Source organism: Leopardus geoffroyi, chromosome B4 (assembly GCF_018350155.1).
Source record: "Leopardus geoffroyi isolate Oge1 chromosome B4, O.geoffroyi_Oge1_pat1.0, whole genome shotgun sequence".
Lineage (NCBI taxonomy): Eukaryota > Metazoa > Chordata > Mammalia > Carnivora > Felidae > Leopardus > Leopardus geoffroyi.
Genome location: NC_059341.1, coordinates 29,331,163 through 29,351,653, shown reverse-complemented (window position 1 = coordinate 29,351,653; position 20,491 = coordinate 29,331,163). Strand labels below are relative to the sequence as shown.

At 36.9% G+C, this 20,491-nt stretch overlaps 1 protein-coding gene across 3 annotated transcripts in view; it reads left to right on the top strand.

Moving 5' to 3' along the window:
* The first annotated feature begins 13,205 nt into the window (after positions 1-13,205).
* EPC1 (enhancer of polycomb homolog 1) overlaps positions 13,206-20,491 on the top strand; it is a 105,416-nt gene continuing 98,130 nt past the window's right edge. Inside the window, exons 1-2 of one of the 3 annotated variants that reach the window (XM_045466188.1) lie at positions 13,206-13,325; positions 13,428-13,520. The gene's annotated coding sequence lies outside the window, so the exon portion shown is untranslated. The remainder of the gene's footprint in view (positions 13,326-13,427; positions 13,521-20,491) is intronic. The other 2 variants (XM_045466190.1, XM_045466189.1) reach the window with 2 other exon arrangements.

Sequence of the window (20,491 nt, the reverse complement as noted above, 5' to 3'; positions counted from 1 at the left end):
TCTCCAGAACTCTTCTCACCCTGTTTGCACTCTTTTAGATTACACTAAGAAAAAAAAATATTCAGGGAGATTTAATTTTATATTTTAAATATTAAGTATTCATGGGGTGTCTGGGTGGCTCAATCAGTTGAGCGTCCAACTCTTGATTTTGGCTCAGGTCACAATCTCATGGTTTGTGAGATCAAGCCACGTGTGGGGCTCTGTGCTGACAGCACGGAGCCTGCTTGGGATTCTCTCTCTCTCTCTCTCTCTCTCTCTCTCTCTCTGTCCTTCACCTGCTCACACTCTCTCTCTCCCTCAAAAAAAAAATTAAATACATAAATAATAAATAAATAAATAAATAAATAATAAATAAATAAATATTACATATTCACATTCACTATGCCTTCCCCAAGCATCCAACCTAAAATAACTTTCATTATATTCTTTCAGGGTATCTTGTTCTATTCCTTTATAGTACTTATCATATATAAGTGATACTTACAAATCTAATTAATCATAAATACCTAATTTAGATAACACTTTAAATTATTAAATATTCATTTAATAATTTAATTATATCTATAATAATATCTGTCTCTTCCACTGGTCTGTAAGTTCTCTGAGAGCAGGAACTATATTTATTTTGCTCACCATCTTATTTCTTGTTTTCAGCATAATCCATGCTACACAGTATATATTAATAAGTATTTATTGACTGATTCTCAGCTGTTGAATAAAATGAAATTCACATTGTGAGCATAATTAAAGAAAACAGAGTGTCATTGTCTTCCTTCATAGGAAAAATATCCTGGAAGAAATTAAGAAAAAGCGAATTTTGAAGAAGACAAGGGTCCTGGATTGATGGAGAAAGCAGGAGAAAACACTCCAGCATGTAGCGCTTTATCTAATGTAGTAGAGAATGGTAACTGTTTACTAAAGTCCATATTCCCTTCTTCCTGGACATATGGTTAGGTTACATTTCTAAGCCTCCCTTCCTGTTAGACAACTCCTTTGGTGGTGACTAATTTATGTTCATGCTGGAACATGAACATAAGTGAGGGCTACTGCTTTTGCATTTCTGTTTTAGAAGTGTCTCCTTGCCCTTTTGTCTCTTCCCAGCCTCATCAATGCAGATAACAACAAGGCCACAAGAGGTTTATTCTCCATCTGGGGTGGAGCCACAAGTTGGAAGGAGCCTGGGTCCATTTTGGACTCCTCAGAGCAGAGCTGTCCCACTTACTTGGATTGTACATTTTCTATTACTGCATAGAAGAGACATAAACTTCTTTGCTCTTTAGGCTACATTATCAGTGGGTCTCTTCTTATAACAAGTTACCTTTGTGGGACACCTGGATGGCTCAGTAGGTTAAGCGTCACACTCTTGATTTCAGCTTTGGTCAGGATCTCACAGTTCATGAGACCAAGCCCCACATTGGACTCTGTGCTAACAGTGCAGAGCCTGCTTGGGATTCTCTCTCCCCCTGCTCCTACCCCGCTTACATGCACAAACACACCCTCTTTCTCTCTCAAAATAAATAAATAAACTTAAAACAAAATTTTACCCTTTGCCCTAAGACATCTGTCATTTAGAAAATGTTTGATCAATATTGCTTGAATTCACAGTATAGAGAATGAAATGTGTGGCATAGTCTAAAAGAATCTAATCACAAACAGAGGAGATGAATATGCCTCAGACAAGAAGCTAATGAAGAGTAGTGAGAAATCGCTAACCAATTGTGGGAAATATTGGGGGTTATTATAAGCATATATTAAAAATATTTTTAAATAATATAAATTGTATTATTAAACTCTCATGTACCACTCCCTCAAAATGAATAAATGTCAGCATTTTTGGAACTCAGTTCAGATTTTTTTCATTTTTTTAAAGAAATAGTACCTTATAGCAGGAACTTGGGTGGCTCAGTCGGTTAAGAGTCTGACTTCAGCTCAGGTCATGATCTCACAGCTCGTGAGTTCAAGCCCCACTTAGGGCTCTATGCTGACAGCTCAGAGCCTGGGGCCTGCTTCAGATTCTGTGTCTCCCTCTCTCTCTGCACCTCTCCTGCTCACATTCTGTCTCTCTCTCTCTCTCTCTCAAAAATAAGTAAACATTAAAAAAAAAAAGAAAGAAAATAGTACCTTATAAAAAAATTACTGTCCCCTATAATTATCCTGCCTGAAGGAGGTTTTTCAACATTCCTCCCAAAGTCTGGTACCTACAGTTGAAACCCAAATAAGGACTAATCATGAGAGTACAGAGTCTATTACTCACTGGGATTGGAACGGTAAAGTTCTAATAGCAAAGACCAAGATTGCATTTCTTACTTAACAACTGCTTAACACTATTTGCTTATGTTAAAGTGGAAATTTACTAACACTGCCTAGCCATCTTTCACATTAACTACTACCACCTGTTCTCCCCTTTCTAGGCTAACAAAACTTGTGAAATTGACTTCTGACATAAGTGCACCACCCGACATTTACTACTTGTAATTGTTCTCCTGTTATTCTGGTCTATTGGTGACAGGGCATGACTTTTATTCAAGAGAATTTTTTGGCATCTAGTTGCAGACATTGCCCATTTATGAGGACTAAAAACTCCTAGGTGGATCCTAGCACTTCCAATACTTTATAATAAGTTTATCACTTGGTTCCTTTCCCAAAACCAGTCAATATTATCAGGCAGATACAGGTGCCTAGTAAAAGCAGGGTCCTATTTAAGTATTTCTGTTTTGTTTTGTTTTGTTTTGAATCTGAAGAGATTTCATCTAAAAGTTGCTAGACATTTTCTGCCACAAGGAGTAGCGACATCAATTATTCCTTAGAACAGACTTCCTTTGTTTTGAAAAAACTACATGAAGGAGCCATTTAATTATATTTCCCCCAATTGTTCTGTGGATTGTTCTGTGGTGGCATGGAAAGTTGTTTGCTTACAAGGGCAGACTGGGTGAAATTAGCCCAAGAGATTTCCAGATAGTATTATTGAGCAAGAAAAGTAAGATGCACAGAGATGTGTATGATTCCATTTATGTAAAACAAATGAAACAAAAATGTGAACATGTATAAATATGTTTTTAAGTGGCTACATGATCATAGAAAAAGTACATTAGGCTACATACACCAGACTGTGAACATGGGATGGTTTTGTGGTACAAGGAAAAGCAAAAACAGGGAAGACAAGTAACAAAATAAATTAATAAAAATAAACTTTAAAAAAGATATTTTTAGAAAAGAACACTAAAAAGTAACAGTACCATGTAATATAAGTGAGAGATTGGACTTTGCTAAACTAGTTGAAGTCATCATTTTTCAAATATAAAAGCAATGTGGTAACAGATTTGTGAGGGTTTAGGGACATATGTGTTTTAAGATGAATATCAAAACACAAAACAATAACAACAACAACAACAAACCCTTATGTACACTAGTATAAAGACGATAGTAAAACCCTCTATGACAAAAGCAAGTGCAAATTATCTCAAGTGTTTCTGTTAACATATTTTAAAAATGCAGTTTGAGGTTACAGTTAATAGCATCTTAAGTACAAGGAAAAGAAATGCCAAATAAAGCAGATTTTATTCCAGATCATGGAATAAAATAGGCAGGCTATAATGGCTTCTTTCAGTTATGACTTAAGATCCCTCCACCACTGGAGCATCTAGGTGGCTCAGTCAATTAGGTATCTGACTCTTGATTTCAACTCACGTAATGATCTCACGATTCAGGAGATAAAGCCCTGTGTCAGGCTCTGTACTGACAGCATGGAGCCTGCTTCAAGTTCTCTCTCTCTGCCCCTACCCCACTCGTTCTCTTTCTCTCTCTCTCTCTCTCTCTCAGTAAATAAATAAGCTTTTTTTTTTTAAAGGCTCCTCCACCACAGGTATTAATGTAACCATTTTACAGATGATGAAACTGAGTCTTTGAAAGTTTTGGCAGCTTTTCTAAGATTACTCTACTTGAATTAGAGCCCATTTCACATAATTCCAAAACCCATGTACTACTCACTATCATAATAATTGTCTCACTATAGAATGACATACTATAGATTTAAAATTCATTTAGGAGCATGACATACATATCCTGTATTTGCCATGGCAGGCTATATTGTATTCCAGAGTGGTGCCACTGAGTTCTTCTCTTCTTTTGTATCAACCCAAATGTTCTCTGTGTTTCCATGCCCCAATATATACATATCCCTAATTAGATCTATATAGGCTCACAAACCTGTATGATCTTCACACACCTCCATCTTGCTGACTTCTTCTGTCTTACTCCACTCCAGCCACTCTGGCCTCCTTGTTGTTCCTCAAACACAATAAGCATGTTCCTGCCTCAGTGCCTTTGTACTTGCTATTTCCTCTACCTGGAATAGTCTTCCTTCAGATGTCTACTTGATTCACTCTCCTCCTTCACAATGAACCTTTTCCAGATCAACTTACTTAAAATTAGAATCTTTGTGGCCAATCTGACTCTTGCTAAATGGTATCTCCTGTTTTATTTTTTCTATCACATTCATTATCATTTAATAAGTTTTATATTTATTTACTTTGTTTGATCCCTACCACAAAAATGTAAACTTCACAGGGCATTGATTTTCTCTCTCTCTTTTTTTTTTTTTTTACTGGCATGTCACAAGCATCTAAAATAGTACTTGGAACACAGTAGGTTCTCAATGTGTGGAACAAATGAATAAGTGCATTGCTGTTCTCCTTTCCAATATTCAGATCTGATAGTATGATGTTCCCTAGATATGTTTTTTAAGTACCACATTCTGGTCATGCATCTCATGCTATAAATGTCTACAATTTCTAGATGCCTGTAATTTCTAGAGATAAAAACAGGACTGAGGGGTCAGTGGTGAGACAAGTGAGTCAATAATATTGTTGAAGAAATTGTGATTGTATAATATGAAAATATAATTTTTATCTATGCCTATACTTTACACAAAAATGAATCTAGGTAGATTATATACATATTTTTAAGTGGTGCAAAGCTACAGAAATTCAAATTTTATGTTGTCATTAGAAGGGTAATAAACAGGGGCACTGGGTGGCTCAGTAGGTTAAGCGTCAGAAGGCGGCTCAGATCATGATCTCGTGGCTCATTAGTTCAAGCCCTGCATCAGGCTTTGTGCTGACAGCTCAGAGCCTGGAGCCTGCTTCGGATTCTGTGTCTCCCTCTCTCTCTCTGCCCCTACCCTGCTCATGCTCTGTCTCTCTCTGTCTCTCAAAAATGAATAAACGTTAAAAAATTTTTAAAAGAAGGATAATAAGCAATGTCAATATTGCAAAAAGGAATCAAACAAATTTATAAGAAAAAAGTTAAGGTTTTAGTGGCTAAAAGGGCGAGGTGTAAATAATTTATATAATGAATACACAATTTGTAAACAAACAAACATGGAAAAACCTTCAATGAGTTAACAACAAATGCAAATGAAAACTATAATATGTTATCATCTGACATTTAGAAAGCAATGTAGTTAAATGGCTATGACAATGTTAAATGAAAAAGGCAGAATTCAAAATTGTATCTGTCATGGTTATAATTATGTATATGGACATGGACAGGAAGGGAACCCAAAAGCTAGATGTAACTTGGTCTGCTGGTTTTATGAGCATACTGAAATTTAAAGTTTATTTTCATCCCTTCCTTCCCTACCCTATCCTATGTTTTGGTATGTTGACATTTGAGGTCAATCCTCACCTGGCCAGTTTTGGTTTTATTGTTGTTGCAGTTTTAAACTGAGAAAGACTAATTTTCTATCTCTGTCACACCATATTTTTTCCCAGAGCATTAGGCTTTGTAGTTTTGAGAGCCAGAATAGTACAGAGGTCACAAGCACAGACTCTAGGGCCAGACTGCCCTAGTTTGAATCCTACTTTTTACTTGACCTTGGGCAAGTTACTTCAATGGCTCAATTACTTCACCTTTAAAATGGACATAATAATAATCCCTCACTTGTGTGGTTTTTGCAAGGATTAAAAAAGTTCATGCATGTAAAGCACTTAGGACAGCACGTAGCACTAGATAATAGTGACTATTATTATTATTTTAATTAATTAGTTAAATAATTGATTATTTTCTCTCTGTCTCTCAATATTCTCAATATTCTTGATTAGATTGAAACTCTTGTCAAGCAAGCTCAACAACCTTAAGAATCATAGGGTTCTTCCGTCCTGCACTGTTGGTGGGAATGCAAACTGGTGCAGCCACTCTGGAAAACAGTGTGGAGGTTCCTCAAAAAATTAAAAATAGATCTACCCAATGACCCAGCAATAGCACTGCTAGGAACTTACCCAAGGGATACAGGAGTGCTGATGCCAGGAGCACTTTACCCCAATGTTTATAGCAGCCAAACAATAGCCAAATTATGGAAAGAGCCTAAATGTCCATGAACTGATGAATGGATAAAGAAATTGTGGTTTATATACACAATGGAATACTACGTGGCAATGAGAAAGAATGAAATATGGCCTTTTGTAGCAACATGGATGGAACTGGAGAGTGTTATGCTAAGTGAAATAAGTCATACAGAGAAAGACAGATAGCATATGTTTTCACTCTTACGTGGATCCTGAGAAACTTAACAGAAGACCATGGGGGAGGGGAAGGAAAAAAAAAGGTTAGAGAGGGAGGGAGCCAAAACACAAGAGACTCTTAAAAACTGAGAACAAACTGAGGGTTGATGGGCCTTGGGAGGGAGCGGAGGGTGGGTGATGGGTATTGAGGAGGGCACCTGTTGGGATGAGCACTGGGTGTTGTATGGAAACCAATTTGACAATAAATTTCATATTAAAAAAAAAAGAATCGTAGGGTTCTTTGCCAGGAGTCTGTTGTTTTCAAACTATAATTAATGGTTTAGGTAATGACAAATCTGATCTCTAATGCCATCTTTGTACTATCTAACCACAGAACACACTCAGGCAAGTCAGTTTCTCCAGGTGGCAGAACAGACTTGAAAGGGTTGGGATCTGGAGCTAAACCACCAACCATGTGGGACAGACAGAGGAAGAACAGATCCCTCCCTAGGTACTAGGAAATTAAGTCTAAACATTTGCTGAAATACGTGTCACGTTCCAGTTATTGTGCTAAGTCTAAAAGCAGAGTAGTTGGTAAGAAAAGCCATTGCTTTCATAGAGGGTAAAGACAAAGAGAAACATCAAATAATCACAAGTGCAATAAGTGCCACTCAGAGATCCAGGATTCTAGGGGAGCTTACAGTCTGACACGCGGATATTCCAACCACATGATCACAGTCAACAGAACACAGGTTGATCCAGCATAGGCTGCTGTCAAAGTGAGCGGCAGTATCTGGCAATAAGGAATACATAGCAATTATTACTCAAAACTACAGGAGGCATGCTGGGACTCTTTATTCTGGAAGTTCCTGCCACCAGGCAACATCAAGGAGAGAACTCAGATACTCAGAAGATTAAAACAGATTGGCACATCCTGAAAGGAGGTGAAAAGAATGTACCATATTCTAGAACTCCAAGTAATTCAGTATGGCTGGAGCCCAGACAGGAGGAGCGCTGGGAAGGGAGGCAGGAGCAGCAAGCAGGGACTAGATCTTGAGAGCATTTTCATACCACATGGTGGACATCTGCCAAAAACCTGCAGCCTGCTGGCTGGGGAGTACTATCAGGCTCAATTCTCTTGCTCCTTTCCACCTAACAATAGCACCACACTGAGCCTCTGCCAGTGTGGAGAGAGGCGTTTTCTAGCTGCCACATTAACCCAAATGGTCCAAACCCACATTCAGAAGGACTTGTAACTAATATGGGCTGTACAGTTGCACCTGAGAGCACAAACAAGGGGTAAGGCTCTCTTTTCCTTCTCTCTCTTTCTTCCTCCCTCCCTTTCTCTCTCTCTCTCTCTCTCTCTCTCTCTCTCTCTCTCTCTCTCTTTCTCTCTCTCTCTCTCTCTCTCTCTCTCTTTCTCTCTCCTGCTTTTTTAGGTTAAAGTCCAACAACTTCTTTTCTAATGAATAAATAGCTCAATGTTTATTTTGCCTTTTCCCTCCTATGTCCAAGGGAAATGATAATATAGCCCTTAATTTTTCTTGCTTTGAATGGGGTTTGCTGAAAGGGGGTACTAGTGTCAGTAGGTGGCAGCATGGAAGGAAGCTCTGCTGGGAATTCTCCATCCAAAGGGAAGAAACACCCACATGCCTACAGAAAAATAAAATAGGCCTTTTTATCTCATCTGTGAGTTCTTTCTCTGTGATCGTTTTTCTTGAAATCATGCTGATACTCACTTTGTTACTATTTTAAAACTATATAATTTTGGAACTATATTTGTGTTATAAACACCACATACTTGTACCACATAGATTACCTTTATGAAATAACTTCACATTTATAGAAGATTTGGCATTCTACTCTAAGAAAAACTTTCTCTCCTGCTTGTTTGCTTATCTCTGTATGGACTTGTGTATTCCTATTTTGTTCAATGCGTTGTAGTCTGTTACTGTCCTTACTTACTTTTATGTGCAAAATGAACCAGACTTGGCCAGTGGGGATCCCTTCAAGCTAGCTTCTATGTCCTTTGACAAGTGTTTATAATTGTTTGAGCATTTCCTTACTCTCTTGAACAACAGGTGATCCTAAATCATCTTGCATTTTCTTTGCCTCAGCTCTGGTACCAACCATTTACAAAAAATACTGGTTCCTTTTAGCAAATATCAATATTTAGAAACCAAGATCTGGGCACTCACCATATTCATTTCTACTGAGCTGTCATTGCTTCTAAGCTCTCTCAGAGAACAGAGCTAGGAAATATATGCATGTATACACATAGACATACAAACACACACACATTTATATTTATCTCTATATGTATCCATGTATGTATATTTTTTAAACTCATTAGTTTACATACCAATACCTTTAATTCCAATTCAGCACTTCAGGTTCTCTCCAGCCTTCCTCTTTTCATATCTGTAAACTCTTTCTCCAACAGTGAGAAACCTGACTCACATGATCCTCAGTGTGTTTATTTATTTGTTCAATCTACCTGTATGTAATTGATCTATCTACCATGTTGGTTGTCTGCTTAGCCCCAGGCACTGCCATTTCCACAGCAACTGCCTCTTTCAGAGGAGGAGAATGGATAGAAAGAGTGGCTTAATGAGAGGAAAAGAAATATGGAAGGAGGGAAGGAAGGAAGGAAGGAAGGAAGGAAGGAAGGAAGGAAGGAAGGAAGGAAGGAAGGAAGAGCCAGTTCCATCTTAAAGCTTCCCACCTACAGATTGTTCAAAAAACCAAGGGCTTACTCAAAGGCAAGGGTTCAATAGTGTTTCCAAATGCCAAATAGGGAAAGAAACAGAGAGTCTGATCAGCATTCAACTGTCTGTGCTTCTTGCAGTAACTCAAAGTTTCTGTCAATAATAATCTCAGAGAGTCCTACAGTGTCTGTTTTCTACAGACACTGTGATTATGGTTGAGGGTATTGCTGCCATTGCCATAGTAGTGTCCCTATTTGGGCCCCACAGTTATATTTCTTCTAATTTATACTCACACACCTGTCCATGATCAACCACCATGTCATAATATCTGTGTTAAAAGGAGCCTACACACAGTGCTGAGACCAACCCTTCCCCATGGAAGCTTTTATATTGAAAGCTAAAGCTCTTAGAGACCAAATACAAAGACCCAAATACTTCTATGAGGAGTTATCAGGCCTTTATCCTCCCTAGAAAGATCTTGATATTCTTTTTAGATAAAAACAGTGATAATTTCTGGCTTTTTCAGGATAGCGATGGTGCATAACAGGATCTGCAATTTACAAAATTCCGGGGCACACATACTTTTATTTAAGAAAAGGTAGGAAATTACCTTAGAGACATATGTGAAATATGAATATTTTATTACACTTAGAAGACCTCAGCAAAATTCCAATATATGAATAATATTCTTCACTTCCTCTTAGAGAACTTGTGGCACCCTCTGATGATAAATCTGAATCCCTCCTTAGATAATAATTTATCCCCTTTACAGAAATCTCTAGTCCAGGTAGTAGTAAGCTTTCCTCGACAACATCACATTCAAGCCAACTTTAGAAATGCTCCTTTAAAGTCCAGAAGCTTAATTTCTGGGCCAAATCTGTCCAGAATGGATCAGAATAGTACCCAACTGTCCACCAACCACAGAAATGAGAAATAAATGATAGTATATTCAAAAGCAAAATATTACACAGCAGTGAGTGTACTACAACTATGCAGCAGCACTGCATCTCACGAACATAACCAAATGTGAAAGTAGGCATCGTGTATGATTCTGTTCCTACACGATGTCTACTTTCATGTTCAAATATAGACAAAACCAGTTCATGGTGCTACAAGTCAGAATGGTAGTCACTTGTGGGGGAATAGCTAGAAGAGGGCACAAAAAGGGTTTCCAGAATTCTAACACTATTCTGTTTCTTGATCTGGGTCCTATCCATTCTGTAAAATTTCATCAAGCTATACACTTAAAATTTATATATTTTTACTGTGTATATTAAATTCAATCAATATATATTTATGCCTCAAAAGGTTCCTTGAGTGAAACACCATTGATCCTTAAGGAAGGATCCAGAAATTTTCAGGGAAAAAAGACCATTCTTAGGTCACTTTCTAACATCTTCAGGAAAGGTCAGGATTGTTTTAAGTCCCCTGGTTATGGCAGTAGGCTTCTCTTCTGTCTCCACGCCTGCTTACTCTGACTGACCTTAGCCCCATATATTTGAATCAGACCATGTGGGTACCATTTTGTGACTAGAGGATTTTTGGAGGTGAGTGAAACTCCATGTTTATACCTATATTTTGAGAAGGCTGACTCTCCCCAAGTTAAATTTGCCAAAATTTTTTTTAATATTTATTTACTTTTGAGAGAGAGAGAGAGAGAGAGAGAATGAGCGGGGGAGGGGCAGAAAGAAAGGGAGACAGAATCCAAAGCAGGCTCCAGGGTCTGAGCTGTCAGCACAGAGCCCAATGAGGGGCTCGAACCCACAAACTGTGAGACCGTGACCGGAGCCAAAGTTAGACGCTTAACCTACCGAGCCACCCAGGTGCCCCAAATTTGCCAAAATTTAATTGAGAGCCTACTGAACATCAAGTCACATTCAAGGCCTGGAGACTACTCATGCTGAGGTGGGGAAATCCAGTCATGACAGGTAAACATCTCTAGAAAGTAGGAAAATTTAATGATCTTCTTTAAAATGTTGAATTTAAGATTTCAAAGATCCAGAACCAGAAATCTTGAGCTGATATCCCATTTTTCAGTCTTAAGTAGCAGATAGTTTTGAAAGCTCCCCATACCCAAAGTGGTTCTTTGCCCTTCAAAATGATGTGAGCCTGTAACCACATTTAGAGCTATGGGACTTAAATTGGTAGGGGAAATTGGATTTTTGTTGCTTTGGAGAAGACAGAAAAAGACAAATAAAATGTGTGTCTTTATGACTTACTTTTCCATAGGATTCAAAAGATGTTAATCCATAAATTTGTGAACTCCCCATTTGGCTCTCTGGGAAGCAATCTAATCTTAAGGTAACATATATGTAACTATTCCCTATGCACAATGAAGATATGCAGCTATTGAATATATTCACAGCAGCATGTCCCTGGAATAGTTTCAGGTTGATGTCTGGCTCTGCTTATTCTTACCGTTATTATCAGCACACCTATTCATACCCCAAATCTTGCTCAACTGATTTAAAGACACTTTCTAACTTTTTTTCATTGCTTCTACGTCATCTTTGCAGTTTTTTTCCTTTTTTAATTATTTGTGAACACTCCTTAGTCTCAGCCCAATTCCTAAAACTGCCACAATATCCAACTAGCAATTTTCATTTTTTCCTCATATATTTTTTTCAAAATACATCATAACAAGTTATCCAAGACTTTAACCAAGTTATATTCTTGCATTCTTGGCAACTGAATCATTGAAAGAATGAGTCTGATAATCATCCCCAATGACATTTTTATCAGGGCTTTCATAAAATAATCCCTATATTGGAGCAATAAATAGTTTATTTGAATTTTTCTTGAAAAACAAATTATATTTAGAATGGTTCTGTAATCTGTGTACTTTTCCTAAGAGACTCCTTCTAGGTCTTTCTTTGTTCATCTCGTGACCAATAATATCCACAAATATAACTACCACCTAAGCAACTCAGGTATTTTATAAGCCCATAAAAAGGTAAAAGAACCTTCAGGATGTGTGTATATTTTCAAAGTCATTAGATTAATATAGAAGTATCATCTGAAGCAGAATTTTGTTTAGGAATCAGGATGTGTAATTTTTAACACTGAGAACATATGCTCTCCTTTTTTCTTCCCCTCTTTATTTCTCCACTACTGTGATTCTTCCCTTCATTTGAACGGCTTCTAAGCTCTTTATCTAAGATTGCACCCTGTTTTTGCTTTTCTTTATTAATCTTACTACTCAAAATCTGAAAGTAGGGTTCAGTAAACTTTCTAGGTGAAACCAAAGGGGACGTTTGTCAAACTTGGCACCCTCTGGTTTAAGGTCTGTATCACGCCGCTGATACTTATAGTTTCCAACCTCTGTTGGCTCCTTTACAGTCTAATGCCCTGTAGTCTCTACTTACTTTCTGGCATAGGAAATCTCTCCTCTTTCCTCACAGATAACATGGTAAATGGTTTTGAAGCTTTTTCAAATGAGGAAAGTGATGGCACTAAAAGTTGCATTGATCGTATACTATTTTATAGTTTATGAGATAGTTTACGGGATTGTTAGAAATAAATGACAGGCCTCCTAATTCCCAATCCCTATGTCTGGAAAGAATTTAATACTATTGTCTTACTCTCATTTTACTTAGTTTTAAGATTATCATCTATTAATAATAAGTGTAACTGTTCTCCCATTAATGATGGCAATATAAAGTCTTCCTTCCAAATAATTTATTTAAGTAAAAATGCCATTACATTAAAGAAACTTTAAATAAAGAATAGCAAAGGTGATATGAGGATATGGCAAAAATCATGAAAATCAAATGACTAAAGTTTGGGAACCATCACTATTTGGGAAACTATTTGGGAAACTATAAAGACTGATGTAGAATGATGGCAGGGCAACTGAAAGTCAAATGTCATTTACTCTGTTCTCTAGATGGTACTTAATGATTCCCATGCTCCCTTATGACATCAGTTGAGGTCATAATGGCAAGGGACAATCCCAGGCTTTCCGCTTGCCTGACTCCAGCCAATAGCTGACTGGCAATTAGAGAAGCAATCCTATCACACGTTTGGAATAGTCAGAAAATGTGCTGATAGGAGCCAATCAGAGCGACAATCTTCAAGTCCTATAAAAAACATAAAACTGACCCAAGAAAAGAAATAGGTAAGTTGGCCAGTATCAGGGAGCATAGATTTGCATGCTACCTCACCCCTGGGGCACCAGTCTCTGATTTTTTTTTTTTTTTTTTTTTTTGGCTCTTTCTAGAAACTAGATGTGAATCCTGGGCAAGTGTACAACAGTGACAAAAAGAGCACTATGCTCTGGGTAACCCTAAAAGTTTACTAAGGACACTGTAAGGTGGGAACCATCTTTGCTTGGTATTTATGGTATTTCTATTATAACAAATATTCTTTTTAGCTAAAAAATGATAAACATCTTGTTTAAGTGGCAAGTAGTTGGGATGGAAGTTTTGTTTTTGGCAAAGCCATAAGTGGGGGACAGGGCGAGGGAGACTGACACAAAGATCTTGCCCTAAACCCTTACAGGGGGACAGAAGTTAAAAGAGGAAGCTCATGCTTTTGTTTAAGAACAATTTATAGGAACAAAAATTACAACAATACTTATTAACTTTAGGAAATTTTTAAAACTTTTATAAGCTTCAATGTCTTCATCTGAAAATAAAGAGAGCAATAACATACCTCATACTAATTATTGTGCAGATTACATGAGATAATGAATATAAATCACCAGGTCACACTAATGCTCCATAAATGTGACTTCTCCATGAAGGCAAAAGAACTGAGGTCAAGATCTGAATCTTACCAGTTATGTAACCATGGGTCAGTTTATTTATTTATGACTCAAAATTTTCCAAAATGTATATGAGACAGATTATAAAAATTCCAAATAACAAAATAGTATACATAAAATTTCAGAATCAGGGAAAATATAAATTGGGATGGAAAACCAAGTGAAAAGAAAAAATATAACATATATGTTCAGACCATTAAGTCTTTTCACAAGTACTAATGTGTACTAAAGTATAAAATTAGCTCTGGGCTTCCTAGCAACCCGAAAGAATATGGGAAAATGTTTGAACAAAATATCCCTTCATTCTCCATGGGGAAGAAAAATATCAAATGCTCATGACAAACGCGTTTTCGAAGCTTTAGTCTCCTCATCCTTAAAATGATAAAAAATATTATCTAGCTTTCAGGTTAGATGTTGAAGACTAAGTGGAATAATGTATATGAAAAAGTACTTTTAAACTTAATGTGCTATATAAATGTTACTTATTATTCCATATACTTTATCTAATAGAGCAGGCTTCTCACACTTTGGGATCTTCTGTTAAGTTACTGAGCTAAATTACTTTTACCATAGGAATATCTAGCATCTCCAGGTACTATTCTAATTATTTACATGTATTCAATTCCTCTTGACAATAATAGTAGCTGATATTTTATTATCCCAAATCAGATGAAGAAACTGGGGCACAGAGAGGTTAAGTAACATTCCCAAGATTACTCTGCTAGTATGTGGCAGTGGTAACATGAATACCCAGGAAATTTGGCCTCTCAACACATGCTTTTAACCATACTTGTACACAGTTACAACTAGGTATAAATTCCTTATACTCACAGGGCTTATGTAACTATAAAGAATACCCATCTATAAATTGAATATAAACCAACCAATAAAACCAATAAGTTTTAAATTAAAGGTCTCAATGTGATGTGACAGAAGATAATTGTTTTCCCCATAACTACTGGTAGCATGAATTTGATGAATTTGGTCAGGCTAAAACCAGGTAGTGCAAGACTCCATTACCTCATCACTGTTTTTCATCCAAATTACTGTAAACCATTGTTCATATAGCTTATAGTGATATTATGCCTTTACTTGATATAAACACATCATTTACATATTAAGTCTGCTTTGGTTCTTTTCTCATTAGTTCCCTGATTAAAGTAGAATTGCTTGGTGCTAACTCAATTATAAAAACAGACTAAAATTGCAGAGTAGCACTTGGCCATAGGGAGGTCATTCAGATGATGCACAATATGCTTCTTACTTTTAAATTATTGTTTAAATGAAAATTAAAAATTTTTAAATTCTCACAGAGAGCTCAAAGATACCAGTTTGAGAAATCCCACCAGAGACTATTCTTTAAAAAGCAGGTGACCAGATGATCTCTTCGTAATTTGATGTGCAACCCTATCCCACTCTGTTGCCAGAGAGGAAGAACTGAGCACCACCTCCTGCCAGTAAGAGAAGAAAGTCTCTAAGCAATGTCTATACTCCTCCAAGTTTCCACTTCTTTCTATCATGTACCCAGGGCTCCTTGAGGCATCTTGAGGTGGCGAGTCCAGCTAGTCTGAGTCCTATCAGAAAAGAGGGAGACTTTAGGGAGATATGGCTACAATAAACCTGTTCTGATGGTACCAAGTGCCACATGCTAGCCCTAGTGGCCTCAGACTGACAAGGGGCTCTTTCGGGATTCTTTCAGCAATAGCCAAGTCCCAAGACCATGCTTAACTTGAATTCCAAGCCGAAAGGGTCTCAGTTCTCAATGAACAGTTCAGGCCCAGGGTGAAAGCAGATACAGAAGCACTGCTTCAGGATCAGTTCAAAATAGATAGGAATTTAGCCTTGTTTCCTATTGTAAGTATTCTTCAAATTATGTTTTGCAAACTGAGGTTTGATGTATTGGTTTCCAAATATGCACAGTGGACACAGCATACTGATGTGAAGATGCAAATAGTTTTAAGATGTTTGTTACTGAGGATTGCATATTAAAGACTTCTTTGAGGACAGCAAAAATGTTGCAATAATCTCTACAGAGAAGCAAAGACAAGAGTCCAGCATGCCAGTTCTGGCTTAAAATTACCATGAAATAAAGAGCCAATAGCACAGATCTTTACTAGCAGTTCTGAGAATGAAGCCTGGACCCTAAAATAGAGTGACTAACTCAATCTCATGATGACTGAAACCTGATCTTGGCCTCATCAACATTTTACACTAACTCCTGGATAAGCAATCTCTTTAAAGAACCCCCAGTAAGGATAAATAACACCCATCTGGCATTTTCTTTTGCTAGGTGAAAAGTGATAAGAGGTAAATGATAAATGATAGTAAGTGTGAAATTAAGGAAAGTCATATCAACAACTTATCATATATAGAATAAAGGTAGCAAACAGTTGGCTGCCACCAGGGCTGTAGGCTTATTTATAAAAAGTTGGTCTAAAATGACCATATTTTCTGATTTTCCCTGTATAATCCAGGCTGTTGTACCAGTACAGTTATTAATAGCGCCATTTTCACTCTTGAAAATTTCTCAATTTTACTACAAATTATCTAGTCACCCTAGTCACCCTATCTATGACACCATCCCATGTTATTTTATACTCCACTTCCCCTTCTGATCCTCTTCTCCCTCATCCCCTAGGAATCCCTTATCATCTTCTTTACTCATTGACCATCTTTCCCTGTTTTCCAAGTGTTTCGTGCTCCAAAGTTACCCCTCTATTCAGTATTCACTCCCATGTAACCCAAATTCATTCAACTCAGATGATCCTGGGAAATGATTAGAAAGCAAGCAATGTGGTTATTACATGGAAAGAAGTTTGTGCTATCTGTGATTTTACAAATAATTTAGAACTATAGAATGGGGGGACAGTTTTCTAATGCCTCTTAAAAATCTCTGCCATTTGTCAAAGTAGGGTGCAATTGTGTTAATTATGTAATCACTTCTGTCTGAGTTATTTTTGTGACTGCTATTATATATACACTTGTTCAGTTATATAATAGGGATCGCTGACTTGGCACCCTTTATTCTGAAAGTTTGCCAACACAAAAAGAAGTACAAGGAAAGACATTGGAAAGAGATCCAGAGAAGCAGGATTATATTCTTTATTACACATTTCCATATTTTCCAAGTGGCTTGAATTAAGTTTATATTACTTTTCACCATCTGGAAGGAAAAATGAATATAATAGAGGAGAATAATATGTAAGACAAGAGTAAAGATCACTTAGACCACTACTTATTCTTATCAACAAGAAAATATGAAAGCTAGCTTTGACATTTGATAATTGTCAGCTGGTTACAAACACATGTGTTTATATCACATATAAAATAAAGCTTCTTTCAGTGGTCAAAAAGTTAAAGTGAATCATCACACCAGCAATCCAGCTTTGCAAGAACTGCCTCTCTTTTATTGGTTACCCTTAACTGGCAAGATAAAGCCCCGCCCACCCCCACCCCCCACCCCCCCACTGCTTCCCACTGTGTGCCACAGCAAGGTGTTAACCAAGACAGACAGGAATAAGTCTTGTAAAAGCACATTTTTAAGGGGTGCTATTTCTTTGCACCACCTACTTTGAGCACCAGAATTTTTACTGCAATTGTCAGTTGAGGGCTATTCAAATTCCCAAATTCTAGCTTATAACAATGCCTAAAGTGTTCTTTTAATGCAGAACAAATTCATTACAAATAACTGACCTAAATATTAAAATACAGTAACCACCTATGCAGATTCCTTCATTAAAATCAACCCCCATCCCCCCCACCCTTAGGAATTATAAGAAGCCTTAGCTAGATATAGCTAGGGAAATTATTTACAATTTGATCCTGTTAAACTCTTCTTCCTTTGTCATCCCAGGCCTGAATTATTTACTGACTTTTTCTTCCCAATAATAATTCATGTTCTATAACAGTAAATGATCTTTCTTGTATGGAAGCTTTAATGATTTCTCACAGAAAATTTTCATCTCTTTTTCTATAATTATTCAATCTCATACTTTAAGCAAGAGTCTTTACCAAACGTGCTTCTGTTGCTGTGGTTGTTCCAATTCCTCTTTGACCTCAAATCTACACAAGGGTTAAATTTTAAACAGGATAGTCTCTGTCAGTATACGATTTTTTCATCACCAATTTGCAGGTGGGAGTGGTGGGAGTCATAGAGGGAAATATGTTCTTTTTTTTTTAATAGCACAAAGAATAACTTTCATTTTGAATACTAGAAGAAAAATTCCTCTTTGTCATATTTTTACTATGATACTTCCCATAGCATACTACAATACAAGAAAACTCCAAGCTAGGGTCTAGGTTTACTGTTTTAACCATTTTGTGTCCACAGGTCCATAACAGGTCAGTTACCACAGAGTCTTGAATTCTGATAAGCCATAGAGGAATGAGACGTTTGAGTAACAGCTGAGGTCACCCAAGATTTAGGGTTCAGAGGATGAAAATGGCTGCTGCTGGTGGAGGCATGCATATAGCTGTCAAGAATATAAGAAAAAGAATGTTGAGAGAGTGAATAGTGTTGGAATATGCAGTTCTAGAATACTTGCCAGCAACATGATTAAAGGAAAACATAAATATAGGAGAACCATTTTTTAATAAGAGAAATGAGTAGTTGTCTTAGGCACTTAGAACAGAGGTTATTGAATATTTTTTAAAGAATTATATTGTTTCATCTTGTTCCTCACCATGTCTATTGCAAATTATCAGATCCCATCACTCTGTAATAATTAAAATAGCTTTCTTTTATTAAGAAATAACATGCATACAATATAATAGATTTAATGTACTAATCAAAGTATAGCTCAAGAATTTTTGCGTATATGTGTACACATATGACATACATATATACATACAAATATGCATATCTTATATCTATGTACCCACATGTAACCAAAACCCAGATTATAAAGTCCCCTTCTCAGCCTAGAATTATACAGCAATTAAAAAGTAACTGATTTTAACAGAGAAAATAATTTGAAGATCACTCACACTGATTGTACTAGAAAATGCATTAGTTATGAAGAAGAGACCCATAAAACAGTGCTTTTAGACAAATTAGTGGTTTTCTATTTCCCTTATGTGAAAAAAGAAAATCCAGATGGAATGAAGGCTCCACAGAACCTAATGTTCTTCCTTCTATGCAGCTATCCCTAGCCATGAGCCATCCTCTTGGCTGTCACAGAGCTCCTGACTCCACCTAGGTGTGGTGACCACATTCCAAGCAGGAAGAAAGATGAAGGTGAAGAGCAAAGGGCCCTGCCTGCTGAGTCAGGCCCCTATCAATGCTTTCTCAGAAACTCCACCAAATCACTTCTGCCTAAATCTCACTGTTTAAAACTGTGTGGCAAATAGTTTGGGGGGTAACAAACCCAAAACAAAATTAGATTTTATTAGTAAGAAAGAAAGAGGGGCTGGATACTGGCTAGCCAACAGTCCCAGCCACACCAATGGTCACAAACTCCTCCCATGAATGACCTTTCTTGAAAATGCCACTGTGCTTAGATAAATGCAATCTAAAATCATCCCACAATGGGTAATGAGTTCTGAAGTAAAACTCCTATAATCTCTGCCACAGATATAAAATTAAAACATTTGGAAAAGAAAAGACTGGTGAGGTACTGCTTCAAAATATGTTTCCTAGAAAAGCATCATAACATTTCACTATTCTTAAGAAGGAAAATACAGGAAAAATATTAAAGGGTAAAATTAAAAGAATTTGTTTAAGACCACACAAATAACTAAAGAAATTTGATAACATGGTGTACATTAATTCATTATGGTCCACAAATGGAAGTTTGGCCATTTCCAAATTGTAACTCTTTTCATGATCATTTGGATTACGAGCTTTGATTTAAACTAAGAATGATTTTTTTTTAAAGAAACTGAATGGACTAGCATCTTCAGATGCACAGTCTCTTAACCACAATTATGAATTCCCAAAATTTGAAAACTAAAAACTTTTTTGCAAGTTGCAATATCTGTTTGGTGACAAAAGCTGACTTGACTGATATGGGACTACTTATAGCCTTTATTTACCCCCATTTAGTGTGATTGGTCATATATTTTATTATAATCTTTGGTTATGGAATATTGCATCGTATTACTGCTTTAAAATTACGGTAGTTCCCTCTTATCCATGGGGGATACATTCCAAGACCCGTAAGGGATGCCCAAAACCTCAAACAGTACCAAACCCTATGTATACTGTTTTTTTTCCTACACATAAATACCTTTGATAAAATCTAATTGTAATTTAGGTACAGTAAGAGATTGACAATAACTAATAGTAAAATTATAACAATATACTATAATAAAAGTTATGCGAATTTTGTGTCTCTCTCGAAACATCTTACTCTACTGTACTCACCCTTCTTGTTGTGGTGATGTGAGCTGATAAAATGCTACATCATGAGATGAAGTGAGGGGCATGATGCCGGCATTGTGACAGAGCATCAGCCAACTATTGACCTTCTTACAACTTGTCAGGAAGAGGATCATCTGGTTCCTGTGGAGGGTTGGCC